We start from the raw sequence: 13,063 nt of genomic DNA, 5'->3' as shown, positions 1-13,063 counted from the left end.
ATCTGCCATGTTAATAAAGGGAAACGGGATGCGGGGAAGACTAGTTTTGAATGCACTAGGCTGCATTCAAAACATATCTCCCTGTGAAACACTATCATTTCACTATTACTGCAGATATATTATGGATATTTATTGAAATCACAAAAATAAAAAGCATGCCCAATCTAGCACCTTTAACAATTCGGAATGAGGGCTTGAACTAAACGCCAAAATTTTGAGAAATGGAACGATACAGAGAAGCAGGAGCAACCCAGCGTATAAAAAACACTTTGAAATTTGACGTTTGGAGCAGAGTATGTGAGCGGAGCTGGAGAGGAGCGTGCCCAATTTGACTGGAGTGGGGAGCGAGATTCGCAAAGGACGGATTTTTGGCCTTCTCGCCCACTCCAATAGCACTCACTTCACGAGCTCAGGGAGTACCCGGCCCAGCATGAATTTGTAGTCGACTTGTGTGCTGCTATAGCCCCTTGCTTTATAGCTACTGCCATGGAGTTCGCTAAATATTTTCATAAAGAAACTGATAACACAGTTGCAAAATCAAAGATACAAAGATGAGGACCAAGAGCAATAGAGGGAATGCGTGGATGTAGTGTCCACAACTAAATAATCATTGTGGAACCTGAAAATACACATATCCCGAAAGCATGACGGTGAAGGATACTTACAAGCTAAAAGAAAGGAACGAGGTGGGTAGCTAATTAAGTGTCATTGTAGCAAAGTATTAATAATCAAAAAATCTGATCTTACAAAAGTTTTCATTTTTGTTAAATTATCTATACAATAAGCCATAATTGACTTTGGCTAAATAGACCTGGCATATTCCAACTTTCAAGGAGCTTTCACTTTTAAAATGGGGTTATTTTTGCCTAAAAACCTTTAAGCCTACCTATAGAACCCTCTTAGGACTCACTTCCCCCATCTGAGAGATCTACTGCAGCCCTCATCTTCCCCATACAACACCCGTTCTGCCAGTCTCATGCTGTTAAAGGTCCCCAAAGCACACACATCTTTGGGTCGTTTCCAGTTTGCTGCAGCTAGCGACTGGAACGAGCTGCAAGAAACACTCAAACTGGACAGTTCTCAATCTCTTCATTCAAAGACTCAATAAAGGACACTCTTACTGGCAGTTGTGGCTGTATTGCGTGACGTATTGTTGTCTACCTTCCTTCCCTTTGTGCTGTTGTCTGTGCCCAATCATGTTTCTACCATGTTGTGGTGCCACCATGTTATGTTGTGTTGTCGTCATGTGTTGCCGACTTAATATGTTGTCGTCTTAGGTCTCTCTTTATGTAGTGTTGCGTGTTTAGTTCAATATTTTTATTAGATTTTTAATCCCAGCCCGTCCCCACAGGAGGCCTTTTGGTAGGCCGTCAATAAGAATTTGTTCTTAACCTTTATTTAACTAGGCAAGTCAGTTAAATAAACACAAAAACAATAATATTAATAGAAAAATAATAATAATCTGTGGCTCTCCTCTCTCTGGAGAGAGGATATTCTCCACTGCTGGCCTGCTCTGCAGACAATGAGCAGACTCTGGCCAAACTCGTGTTTCTAAAATTTTATTGAAAGGCACTGTAGACGGACCCTAATAATTAAAAACATGTTTTTATGTAAGTCACAGCCTATATGTGCAATTTATAGACTACAATGATTCAATACAACAAAATGTTGTTTAAATTCTGAGCACCAGGGCCTCCCAGGTGGCGCAGTGGTCTCTGGGTTCGCGCCCAGGCTCTGTTGCAGTTGGCCGCGACTGGGAGGTCCCTGGGGTTACGCACAATTGGCCTAGCGTCGTCTGGGTTAGGGAGGCTTTGGCCGGTGGGGATATCCTTGTTTCATCGCGCACCAGCAACTCCTGTAGCGGGCCAGGTGTAGTGCGCGCTAACCAAGGTCGCCAGGTGCACGGTGTTTCGTCCGACACATTGGTGTGGCTGGCTTCCGGATTGGATGGCGCTGTGTTAAGAAGCAGTGCAGCTTGGTTGGGTTGTGTATCAGAAGACGCATGACTTTCAACCTTCGTCTCTCCTGAGCCCGTACGGGAGTTGTAGCGATGAGACAAGATAGTAGCTACTAAACAATTGAATACCACGAAATTGGGGAGAAGGGGGGTAAAAATTCAACAAAAAAAATGCTGAGCGCCTAAAACGCTGAGCGACTCCTTACCAACCTAGTCCGTCACACCCGCAAACGCTTCACAATGTATTTCTTTGTACACTATAGACTTGAAATAATATTGCCTAAATAATTCATTTTGGTTCCTTCTTAGGCTCCCTGTCTAGCTACGGAAACATTTAGAATGTTTACAGTGCATTCGGAAAATTCAGACCCCTTTGACTTTTTCAAAATTGTGACATTACAGCCTTACTCTAAAATGTATTCAAATGTCCCCCCCCCCCCTCAATCTACACTCAATACCCCATAATGATGAAGCAAAAACAGGTTTACAATTGTTTTTAAATGAAATATCACATTTACATACAGTACCAGTCAATGGTTAGGACACACCAACACTTAAGTTTTTTTTTTTTTTTACTATTTTCTACATATAAATAATAGATATAGAATAATAATGAAGACATCAAAACAATGAAATAACACATACGGAATCATGTAGTAAACAAAAAATATATATATATATATTTTAGATTCTTCAAAGTAGCCAGCCACCCTTTGCCTTGACAGCTTTGCACCCTCTTGGTACTCTCAACCAGCTTCATGAGGTTGTCATCTGGAATGCATTTCAATTAACAGGCGTCCCTTGTTAAAAGTTCATTTGTGGAGTTTCCTTCCGTCTTAGATGCATTTTAACCAATCAATCAGTTGTGTTGTGACAAGGTAGGTGTGGTATACAGAAGATAGCCCTATTTGGTAAAAGACCAAGTCCATATTATGGCAAGAACAGCTCAAATAATCAAAGAGAAATGACAGTCCATCATTGCTGTAAGACATGAAAGTCAATCAATATGGAACATTTCAAGAACTTTGAAAGTTTCTTCAAGTGCAATCGCAAAAATCATCAAGCATTATGATGAAACTGGCTCTCACGAGGACCGCTACAGGAAAAGAAGACCCAGTTACCTCTGCTGCAGAGGATAAGTTCATTAGAATTACCAGCCATAGAAATTGCAGCCCAAATAAATTCTTCAGAATTCAAGTAACAAACATTGTAAAATAAACTGTTCAGAGGAGACTGCGTGAATGAGGCATTCATGGTCGATTTGCTGCAAAGAAACCACTACTAAAGGACATTAATAATAAATTAGAGACTTGCTTGGGCCAAGAAACACAAGCAATGGACATTAGATCGGTGGAAATCTGACCTTTTGGCTGATGAGTCCAAATTTGAGATTTTTGGTTCCAACCTCCGTGTCTTTGTGAGATGCAGAGTAAGTGAACGGATTTACTCCGCATGTGTGGTTCCCACCGTGAAGCATGGAGGTGGTGGTGTTTTTCTGGTGACACTGATTTATTTAGAATTCAAGGCATAGTGGGACTTGAGGGGAAAATTATGTATTCACCTTATTTGTTGAATATGTAACAATTATTTACTTAAAGAGTAAGATATTTCGGTCCTGCTAATGCTGAGTTTTATGGTGTCCACTCTAGCTTCCTGCAGCTAGTCTGGGTGTCGTGGACATGGGTTTTACTAGAGATAGCTGGAGCTGGCAATTGATTGACCTGGTGATAAAACCTACAGATGGCATTCCAGTGACAGAATGTAGGGTGATTGTAACTGGGTTACAGAGGAGTAGAACAATGCTTCATTGTCTCATATTCCTGGCATCTGGGGAACTAAGTCAAACACCATCCTACGTAGAAAACCAAGGTGGCTTATGGGAAGGTTAGAAATGACTGACTAAGTAATCTTGGTATGAGCAATTTAAAAACTGTGCATCGTCTGTAAAGGCTCTCAGCCTAACAGTCAGAACAAGAATGTTGGGCTGACGGTCTCATTACTGCAATAATTCATCGATATTAAATAAAGATGATTGTTTGAAGAACTGACTAAGTCTCTCTCAGTACTGAATTTCCACAACAGACTATCAATTGTTTTTCAACAGGACAATGACCCAAAGCACCTTCAGAGTGTGTAAGAAGTGATGGAGTGCTGCATCAGATGACCTGGCCTCCACAATCACCCGACCTCAACCCAATTGAGATGGTTTGGGATGAGTTGGACCGCAGAGTGAAGGAAAAGCAGCCAACAAGTGCTCAGCATGTGGAAAATCCTTCAAGACTGTTGGAAAAGCATTGCAGACGAAGCTGGTTGAGAGAATGCCAAGAGTGTACAAATTATTTGGTTACTAGATGATTCCATGCGTGTTATTTCATAGTTTTGATGTCTTCACTATTATTCCACAATCAATGAGGAAGTGTGTCCAAACTTTTGACTGGTACTGCAAATTCAGGCCCTTTACTCAGTACTTTGTTGAAGAATCTTTGGCAGCAATTACAGCCTTGAGTCTTCTTGGTATTACGCTACAAGCTTGGCACACCTGTATTTGGGGAGTTTCTCCCATTCTTCTCTGCAGATTCTCCAAAGCTCTGTCAGGTTGGATGGGGAGCTCTGCCTCTGGCTGGGCCACTCAAGAACATTCAGAGACTTGTCCCGAAGCCATTCCTGCGATGTCTTGGTTGTGTGCTTAGGGTCATTATCCTGTTGGAAGGTGAACCTTGGCCCCAGTCTGAGGTCCTGAGCAGGTTTTCATCAAGAATCTCTATACTTGGCTCCATTCATGTGACTAGTCTCCCATCCCTGCCACTGAAAAACATCCCCACAGCATGATGCTACCACCACCATGCATCACCGTAGGGATGGTGCCTGGTTTCCTCCAGATGTGAAACTTGGCATTCTGGCCAAAGAGTTCAATCTTGGTTTCATCAGACCAGAGAATCTTGTTTCTCATGGTCAGAGTCCTTTCGGTGCCATTTGGCATACTCCAAGCGGGCTGTATTTTACTGAAGAGTGGCTTCCGTCTGGTCTCACTACCATAAAGGCCGGATTGGTAGAGAGCTGTAGAGATGGTTGTCCTTCTGGAAGGTTCTCCCATCTCCACAGAGGAACTCTGGAGCTCTTTCAGAGTGACCATCGGGTTCTTTGTCAACTCCCTGACCAAGGCCCGTCTCCCCCGAATTGGCCGGGTTGGCCGGGTGTCCAGCTCTAGTTAGAGTCTTGGTGGTTCCAAGTTTCTTACATTTAAGAATAATGGAGGACACCGTGTTCTTGGGACATTCAATGCTGCAGAATTTTTTTGGTACCCTTCCCCAGATCTGTGCCTCGACACAGTCCTGTCTCGGAACGCTAGGGACAATTCCTTCGACCTCATGGCTTGTTTTTTTCTCTGACATGCACTGTGGGACCTTATATAGAAAGGTGTGTGCACCTTCCCAAATAATGTCCAATCAATTGAATTTACCACAGGTGGACTCCAATGAAATTGTAGAAACATTTCAAGGATGATAAATGGAAAGGATTCACCTGAGCTCAATTTCAAGTCCCATTGTAAAGGGTCTGAATTAGAGGTCAACCGATTATGATTTTTTCAACGCCGATACCGATTATTGGAGAACCAAAAAAAAAAGCCAATACTGATTAATCGGCCAATTTATTTATAATAATGTCAATTACAACAACACTGAATGAACACTTACTTTAACATAATGCATCAATAAAATCAATTTAGCCTTAAATAAACAATGAAACATGTTCAATTTGGTTGAAATAATGCAAAAACAAAGTGTTGGAGAAGAAAGTAAAAGTGCAATATGTGCCATGTAAAAAAGCTTACGTTTAAGTTCCTTGCTCAGAACATATGAAAGCTGGTGGTTCAATATTCCCAGTTCTTCAATATTCCCAGTTAAGAAGTTTTAGGTTGTAGTTATTATAGGAAATATAGGACTATTTCTCTCTATACCATTTGTTCTTCATATACCTTTGACGATTGGATGTTCTTATAGGCACTTTAGTATTTCCAGTGTAACAGTATAGCTTCCTTCCATCTCCTTGCCCCTACCTGGGCTTGATCCAGGAACACATTGACAACTGCCACCCTCGAAGCATCGTTACCCATCGCTCCACAAAAGCCGCGGCCCTTGCAGAGCAAGGGGAACAACTACTTCAAAGTCTCAGAGCAAGTGACGTTTCCAATTGAAACACTATTAGCGCGCACCCTGTTAACTAGCTAGCCATTTCACATCAGTTACACCAGCCTAATCTCGGGAGTTGATAGGCTTAAAGTCATAAACAGCTCAATGCTTCAAGCACAGCGAAGAGCTGCTGGCAAACACACGAAAGTGCTGTTTGAATGAATGCTTATGAGCCTGCTGCTGCCTACCACCGCTCATTCAGACTGCTCTATCAAATTACAGACTTAATTATAACATAATAACACACAGAAATACGAGCCTTAGGTCATTAATATGGTCAAATCCGGAAACTATCATTTCGAAAACAAAACGTTTATTATTTCAGTGAAATACGGAACCGTTCCGTATTTTATCTAACGGGTGGCATCCATAAGTCTAAATATTCCTGTTACATTGCACAACCTTCAATGTTATGTCATAATAACGTATAATTCTGACAAATTAGTTCGCAAAGAGCCAGGCGGCCCAAACTGTTGCATATACCCTGAATCTGTTGCACAGAGCGCAATAGAAGTTACATTAAACTAGGGAAATTATTGCCTGCTAACCTGGATTTCTTTTAACTAAATATGCAGGTTTAAAAATATATACTTCTGTGTATTGATTTTAAGAAAGGCATTGATGTTTATGGTTAGGTACATTCGTGCAAAGATTGTGATTTTTTCGCAAATGCGATTGTGTTAAATCATTCCCCGTTTGGCGAAGTTGGCTGTCTTTGTAAGGAACAAATAGTCTTCAGACAGTACGCAACGAGCCAGGCGGCCCAAACTGCTGCATATACCCTGACTCTGTTGCACAGAGCGCAAGAGAAGTGATACAATTTCCCTAGTTAAAAGAAATTCATGTTAGCAGGCAATATTAACTAAATATGCAGGTTTAAAAATATATACTTGTGTATTGATTTTAAGAAAGGCGTTGATGTTTATGGTTAGGTACACATTGGTGCAACGACAGGGATTTTTTCGCGAATGCGCTCGTTAAATCACCCGTTTGGCGAAGTAGGCTATGATTCAATGATAAATTAACAGGCACCGCAACGATTATATGCAACGCAGGACAAGCTAGATAAATTAGTCATGTGTAGTCAACTAGTGATTATGTTAAGTTTGTTTTTTATAAGATATGTTTAATGCTAGCTAGCACCCTACCTTGGCTCCTTGCTGCACTCGCATAACAGGTAGTCAGCCTGCCACACAGTCTCCACGTGGAGTGCAATGTAATTGGCCATGATTGGTGTCCAAAAATGACGATTACAGATTGTTAAGAAAACTTGAAATCGGCCATTCCGATTAATCGGTCGACCTCTAGTCTGAATACTATTTTTGTTATTTTATTTGTAATAAATTAGCTACATTTTGCTTTGTCATGATGGGGTATTGCGTGTAGATTTTGGGGGGAAAAGAATTGAATAGATTTTAGAATAAGGCTGTAACGTAACAAAATGTGGAAAATGTCCAGGAGAATACTTTCTGAATGCACCGTATATACTGTTTAATATGACATGTAGCCTACTTGAAATGAGCACCTTACATTCACCTTCTCATGTTGATTAAAATACTTTTCATTCCAATCATATGGTTTGGTTTCAACACTTCAAAACCAAATGGTAGGTCCCGGTTGTCAAAAAAAAAAAAAAAGATGTTGGTTAAATTGTGATTTTAATGAATGGAGCAAATTTGGAGCTCAACAATCCCCTAAACTCTGCTCAGCCACCCCTCTAACTCTCTAGATTACACACACACACACACACTCACTGGCGCAACCACACACACACACAGAACTACGTACATAACCCTGGTTTGTCCATGGTGTTACCGGCTTATCAGGGCTTTGGGGGAAGCTGGGGAGAACCACTATCACTGCAGCCAGACTGTATCCTGTAGGCTGTCCTGTACTGTCTACTCTGCCTTAATGTCACAAGGCTTGCTCCATCTACTCTACTGGGTCTGCAACTCCTAAAAACACTCCTGACCTCTGAACTGATAATGTCAAAAGGGACATCATGCAGCTAGCATGCGGCATTTCACACTAGAGTTCTACAACAGTTCCACCAATGGACAGTGGTATTCATGAGCAGGATGTCTAAGTCGCAAAGCTTGCGTAAAGCTACTGTGAGCATGCTGCTTACCCAACATTCCATTTTTGTGAACTCAAGTGCAGTTCGCTTACATTTTTGTGCAGTGTGAACATTCCAAAGGAACTCAGACCCCTCAAAAGAGCCCCCCCAAAAGCGAACTGAACTGAGACCGTCTCGTGAGTTTGATTCGCTTGAAGTCTGTGGTCCAGTTCCCTTTTTTAGGGCATTGTGAATACAAAGAGAGGAGTTATTTTGCTTATTTTTACCACAGAATTTTTTTTAAAGAGGACTACATGTGAAAACACCCTTAGGGGGCTTTCACACCAAGTTATTTTGGAGCGTTTTTTCCAAACTCTGGTGTGTTTACCCCCTTAGTTTGGTTCATTTGGAATGGTGTGAACACAATCCACACTCGAGAGAGCACTGAACAACACACCTTGGTTAGCTCAAACAAGGGTAGTTTCGCCAGATTATTTTCGTACCGGGGTGCGGTTCGCTGCAGGGGAGAACACAGTCCGGAACAAACACAGCAAAAGAACCAGGGTCACGCAGTATTATTGTTTGACCATTCTGTGAGTATAGCGGCGAATTTAGGAGCACATGCTATGCAGATTAGGGGAGACGGGGGGCTATACAGGGAATATAGGCTACTGAATAGTAGGGATGTAACGGTACACATTTGTACTAAAGATTGTTTACCCAACTTTTTAAGAGAGCCGGTTAGTTTTATATTGGATATTTTTTCACGTCATTATCTATTGAACCAAGCATGCCATGACAATGAAAATGTTATATTCTGAATCAAATGAGGAGAACAATCCACATCCAATATGAAACTAACTTTACCTTGGCACTTATCGGCTCTGTAAAATGTTAGGTCTCAAATTTTGAGCACAGACAACCGGTAGAGTAAGTTTAAATTGAATTTTATTCAACATTCTGGCTTGTAAGGAACATTTACATGATTTTGCACACACGTCTCAGGCTGTATATACCAATTATTTGTGTATTACAGCCTGATTAAATCAGACTAGGTTCATTATTGAATGAACTGGGGCCGCACTTTTTAAAATACGTTTTTGGGGAAAATATTTGGGGGGAATTTTTTGTGAAAAACTAGAAAACTACATACATTTTTAAATAATACCATCTTTGAGAAATAACAATCAAATAAAAGCTACACAGTCAGGGAGAATCAAAAAAAAAAAAAAAAAGAGGAACGAAGCGTTGGAAAATTTTGATTTACAACAGCAAACTTTCCTTTATGGTGCCAAAATACAGTGTACCTTTACGTTTCTAGCTAATAGACTATGTTAAGAGTATACACTTCATAGACCACACAGTGGCGTTACAACTGCCACATTTTTATCTCTCTTGGTCGGTTTGACTCCGAGTGATGAAATTTGGCACACATGCTCAAGGATGAGTCTAGCTAACCTGTAAACGTATGGTTAAGTTTGACCACATTGTGGCGCTGTTGGGACAGGAAAAAACATTATTGCAAGCTCATTGGCCATATTGTTTCAGCTAGAGTCTTGGAAAATATTGGGTTTTACGATGTGCATCCAGATGATATATACAACATCGGTCCAGCGGTTCTGGAGAAGACGTTTATAAAGTAGTCAACTTCAAATGGTCCAAAATACATCAAAAGCATATTATATTGATTTTGAGTTCTGATATTTGGCAAGCGTTGTAAACTGTACAGAGGTAGCTTATCTTAGGTCAATGTATAGAATTTGTCCTGATGGTGGCACAGTGTGCACTAGGGATGAGACAAACTGACAATTTGCTTAATGTTTAAACTACCATTTTTTTTAAACGGTTTTCAGTTAAAATTCTAAGAAAATTCATACAATTCCATGTCAATTTACAATGCCGAATACTGGCCTTATATGTATAACCGCTAGGACCGGGCAGTTAAGTTATATCTACCGCAACCCTCTACAGAGAGAATGCAGCTACAGTAACATGTCGATAGCAACAATTGATCAATTCTCAGGAAATAAAAGTGCAATAGGTCTGTACCATTTCATACCGTAGAATTATGCTCAGCCTTTTTTTTAAGTATATAATAAACGTCGCTGATTGATGTGCTGCTGTGTTGTTATTTTTATGCAGTTTTTTATGATGTGGTAGCTAGATGCGTTTTATTTATACTAAATGTCTTGGGAAATCACGGTATTTAACTAACTTAAAAGTAATGTTTTAGGAGAGAGTGGTCTGTTTTAGGAGAGAGTGGTCTGCGCGCAGGCAGCAGACAAGCAGACTGCCCGCAGCAGCTCGACATTATTTGATTTACAGTTCTGATAGCCTTGATGGATTTTAGTCCCGTTTCAGAAACGGCAATCCTTTACAGACAAGTAAGATGTCCGTTCATATCACCGGAGGTTTCGAGTAAGAAATTGAAAAAACGTAGTGTAGCCTACCCTAACAGACAAACAAACATTCCGTAGCAGGGGGAACATTAAATTCCATCTGAAAAACGTAATCGATACAGACTTAACCTGCCAGTAAAACGGTGCGGCAGGTAGCCTAGTGGTTAGAGCGTTGGACTAGTAACCGAGGGGTCGTTCTGTCCCTGAACAAAGCAGTTAATCCACTGTTCCCCTGAAAACCGTCATTGTAAATAAGAACTTGTTCTTAACGATCTTAGTTAAATACAAATACAAATAAAACAAATAAAAGACTGTCCCGAAGACATCTGTGCCAGCATATTCTACACGCAGAAGACTTGCAGGCAGAGACAGAGCGAGGGAGAGAGGCAGGAGCGTGCACATATATTTAGGTAATCTGCATCTAACAATTTGATCTATTTTGAAGTTCGTCTCTGGTTTTGAATTATGAATTGCACAACTTCCCCGGGCTTTTATAGTGTATCGGCTATAACACGGAAAACAGCGAGATGGCTAAACTGGTCTGCTAAATGATTGACAGCATAAAGTAATTTACCTGGACGTTGTCCGTTCTGAATGTTGTAGCTACCGGGAAGTAAATTTTTCCGAATGACAGTTATGACTGTTGCAGAAGTCAAAACCATTAACGTTGCAGTCCGCGTGCTTCCCCATTAATTTCGTCTCCTTCGTGTCTGGTTCTTGTTCCGATTCATTCTGGGTGCGAGATAACTCCGTGTAGAACGCTAGTTTGACATTTGACAGCAATCTAAATAGATTTCTAGAAAACTTTATCTTGCACAAAGTTTTCACTCTATAGCTGATAAATTAGCACGCAAACGTTGACAGTAGTATATTACTCACGGCTGGACCGTGACAAAACCAAGCAAAGTGTAATTTCAAGCCACTGTAGTCTGTAATACCGTCGGGGGGGGGGGGGGACAGACAGACACACGACTTCTTCTATTATTATGTAATGGCAGTCCTCAAACAAACGTTAAAGGTGCATGCCGCCACCTACTGTGTGGTCAATCACGGTTTACAACATTAGCTCCACATTTTTAAATGCCCCTTCAGAGAAAATGTAAAAAAGAGTCGATCTGAATTTCTGTCTTTATCCATTTTGAAAGTGCTGAACGAATAGGCCGACCTCGTTGCAGCTCGTTTGCTTGCACTTGCTTTGTAGATAATGAATGAGAACAAACATTATGAATTTTCTGAACATAAAATGTAAAAATGTTTGTGTATGGTTCAAAAGTCAAAACTCATATTGGCGTTCTTTATTATTGAAGCACCGTGGGGTTCTTATCGACTTACACAAATCCACAAGGAGTGAGTAGAAACCACATTTGTTTAAGAAAGTCAGCCGTATCAGCAAAGGTTTTAAAAAGTCAGTAAATGGGGCTGAATGAACTGTTTCGCTGCCAGAACGAGGCTCTACTGATAGCCAGGTGTAGCGGTGGTAAGGATTCACTCCATGGTGCTGAAAGCTAAGCTCATCTGTTGGGATAGCTTTATGTAGGCCATAACAGTTTGTGCGTTTGGCACCGTTATAGTGCAATTGTTGAGTTTGCCCCACTAAGATTTACATGCTAAAATCGCCACTGATACAGTGGTTTGGTATATGAAACTATAACCTAAAGTTAGTTATATGTAACTTTATAAATAAGAATTCAGAAAGTATTCAACCACCTTGATTTTTTCCACGTTTTGTTACATTACAGCCTAATTCTAAAATGTATTAAATTGTTTTTCTTTCTCATCAATCTACACACAATACCCTATAATGACAAAGCAAAAACAGGTTTTTCGAAATTTTACCAAATGTATGAACATTTAAAAAAACACGAAATATAACATTTACATAAGAATTCAGACCCTTTACTCAGTACTTTGTTGAGGCACCTTGGGCAGAAATTAGAGCCTCAAGTCTTTTTGGGTATGTATAATACTATGATGCTACAAGCTTGGCACCCCTATATTTGGGGAGTTTCTCCCATTCTTCTCTGCAGATACAGTACTCTTAGACTCTTTCAGATTGGATGGGGAGCATCGCTGCACAGCTATTTTCAGGTCTGTCAAGAGATGTTAGATCGGGTTCAAGTCCGCGATCTGGCTGGGCCACTCAAGGACATTCAGAGACTTGTCCCGAAGCCACTCCTGCGCTGTCTTGGCTGTGTGCTTAGGGTTGTTCTACTATTAGAGGGTGAAAGTGACCCCAGTCTGAGGTCCTGAGCTCTCTGGAGCAGGTTTTCATCAAGGATGTTTCTGTACTTTGCTCCGTTCATCGTATCCTCGTCCCTGACTAGTCTCCCAGTCCCTAAATCTGAAAAACATCCCCACAGCAAGATGCTGCCACCACCATGCTTCACCATAGGGATGGTGCCAGGTTTCCTCTGGACGTGACGCTTGGCATTCAGACTAGAGTTCAATCTTGGTTTCATCA

The 13,063-nt window shown here is 40.9% G+C and overlaps 1 protein-coding gene across 4 annotated transcripts in view; it reads right to left on the bottom strand.

The window, feature by feature from the left end:
- LOC139408917 (tyrosine-protein kinase JAK2-like) overlaps positions 1–11,585 on the bottom strand; it is an 81,662-nt gene extending 70,077 nt beyond the window's left edge. For 3 of the 4 annotated variants that reach the window (XR_011634333.1, XR_011634334.1, XM_071153374.1), the window contains exon 1: positions 11,177–11,538. The gene's annotated coding sequence lies outside the window, so the exon portion shown is untranslated. Of the gene's footprint in view, positions 1–11,176 lie in introns of all 4 variants that reach the window. The other variant, XM_071153375.1, reaches the window with a different exon arrangement.
- Positions 11,586–13,063: the final 1,478 nt, after the last annotated feature.

Source organism: Oncorhynchus clarkii, chromosome 5, assembly GCF_045791955.1.
Source record: "Oncorhynchus clarkii lewisi isolate Uvic-CL-2024 chromosome 5, UVic_Ocla_1.0, whole genome shotgun sequence".
In the NCBI taxonomy this organism is placed as follows: domain Eukaryota; kingdom Metazoa; phylum Chordata; class Actinopteri; order Salmoniformes; family Salmonidae; genus Oncorhynchus; species Oncorhynchus clarkii.
Note: the sequence above shows the minus strand (reverse complement) of the source record. Positions and strands in the feature narration are given on the sequence as shown.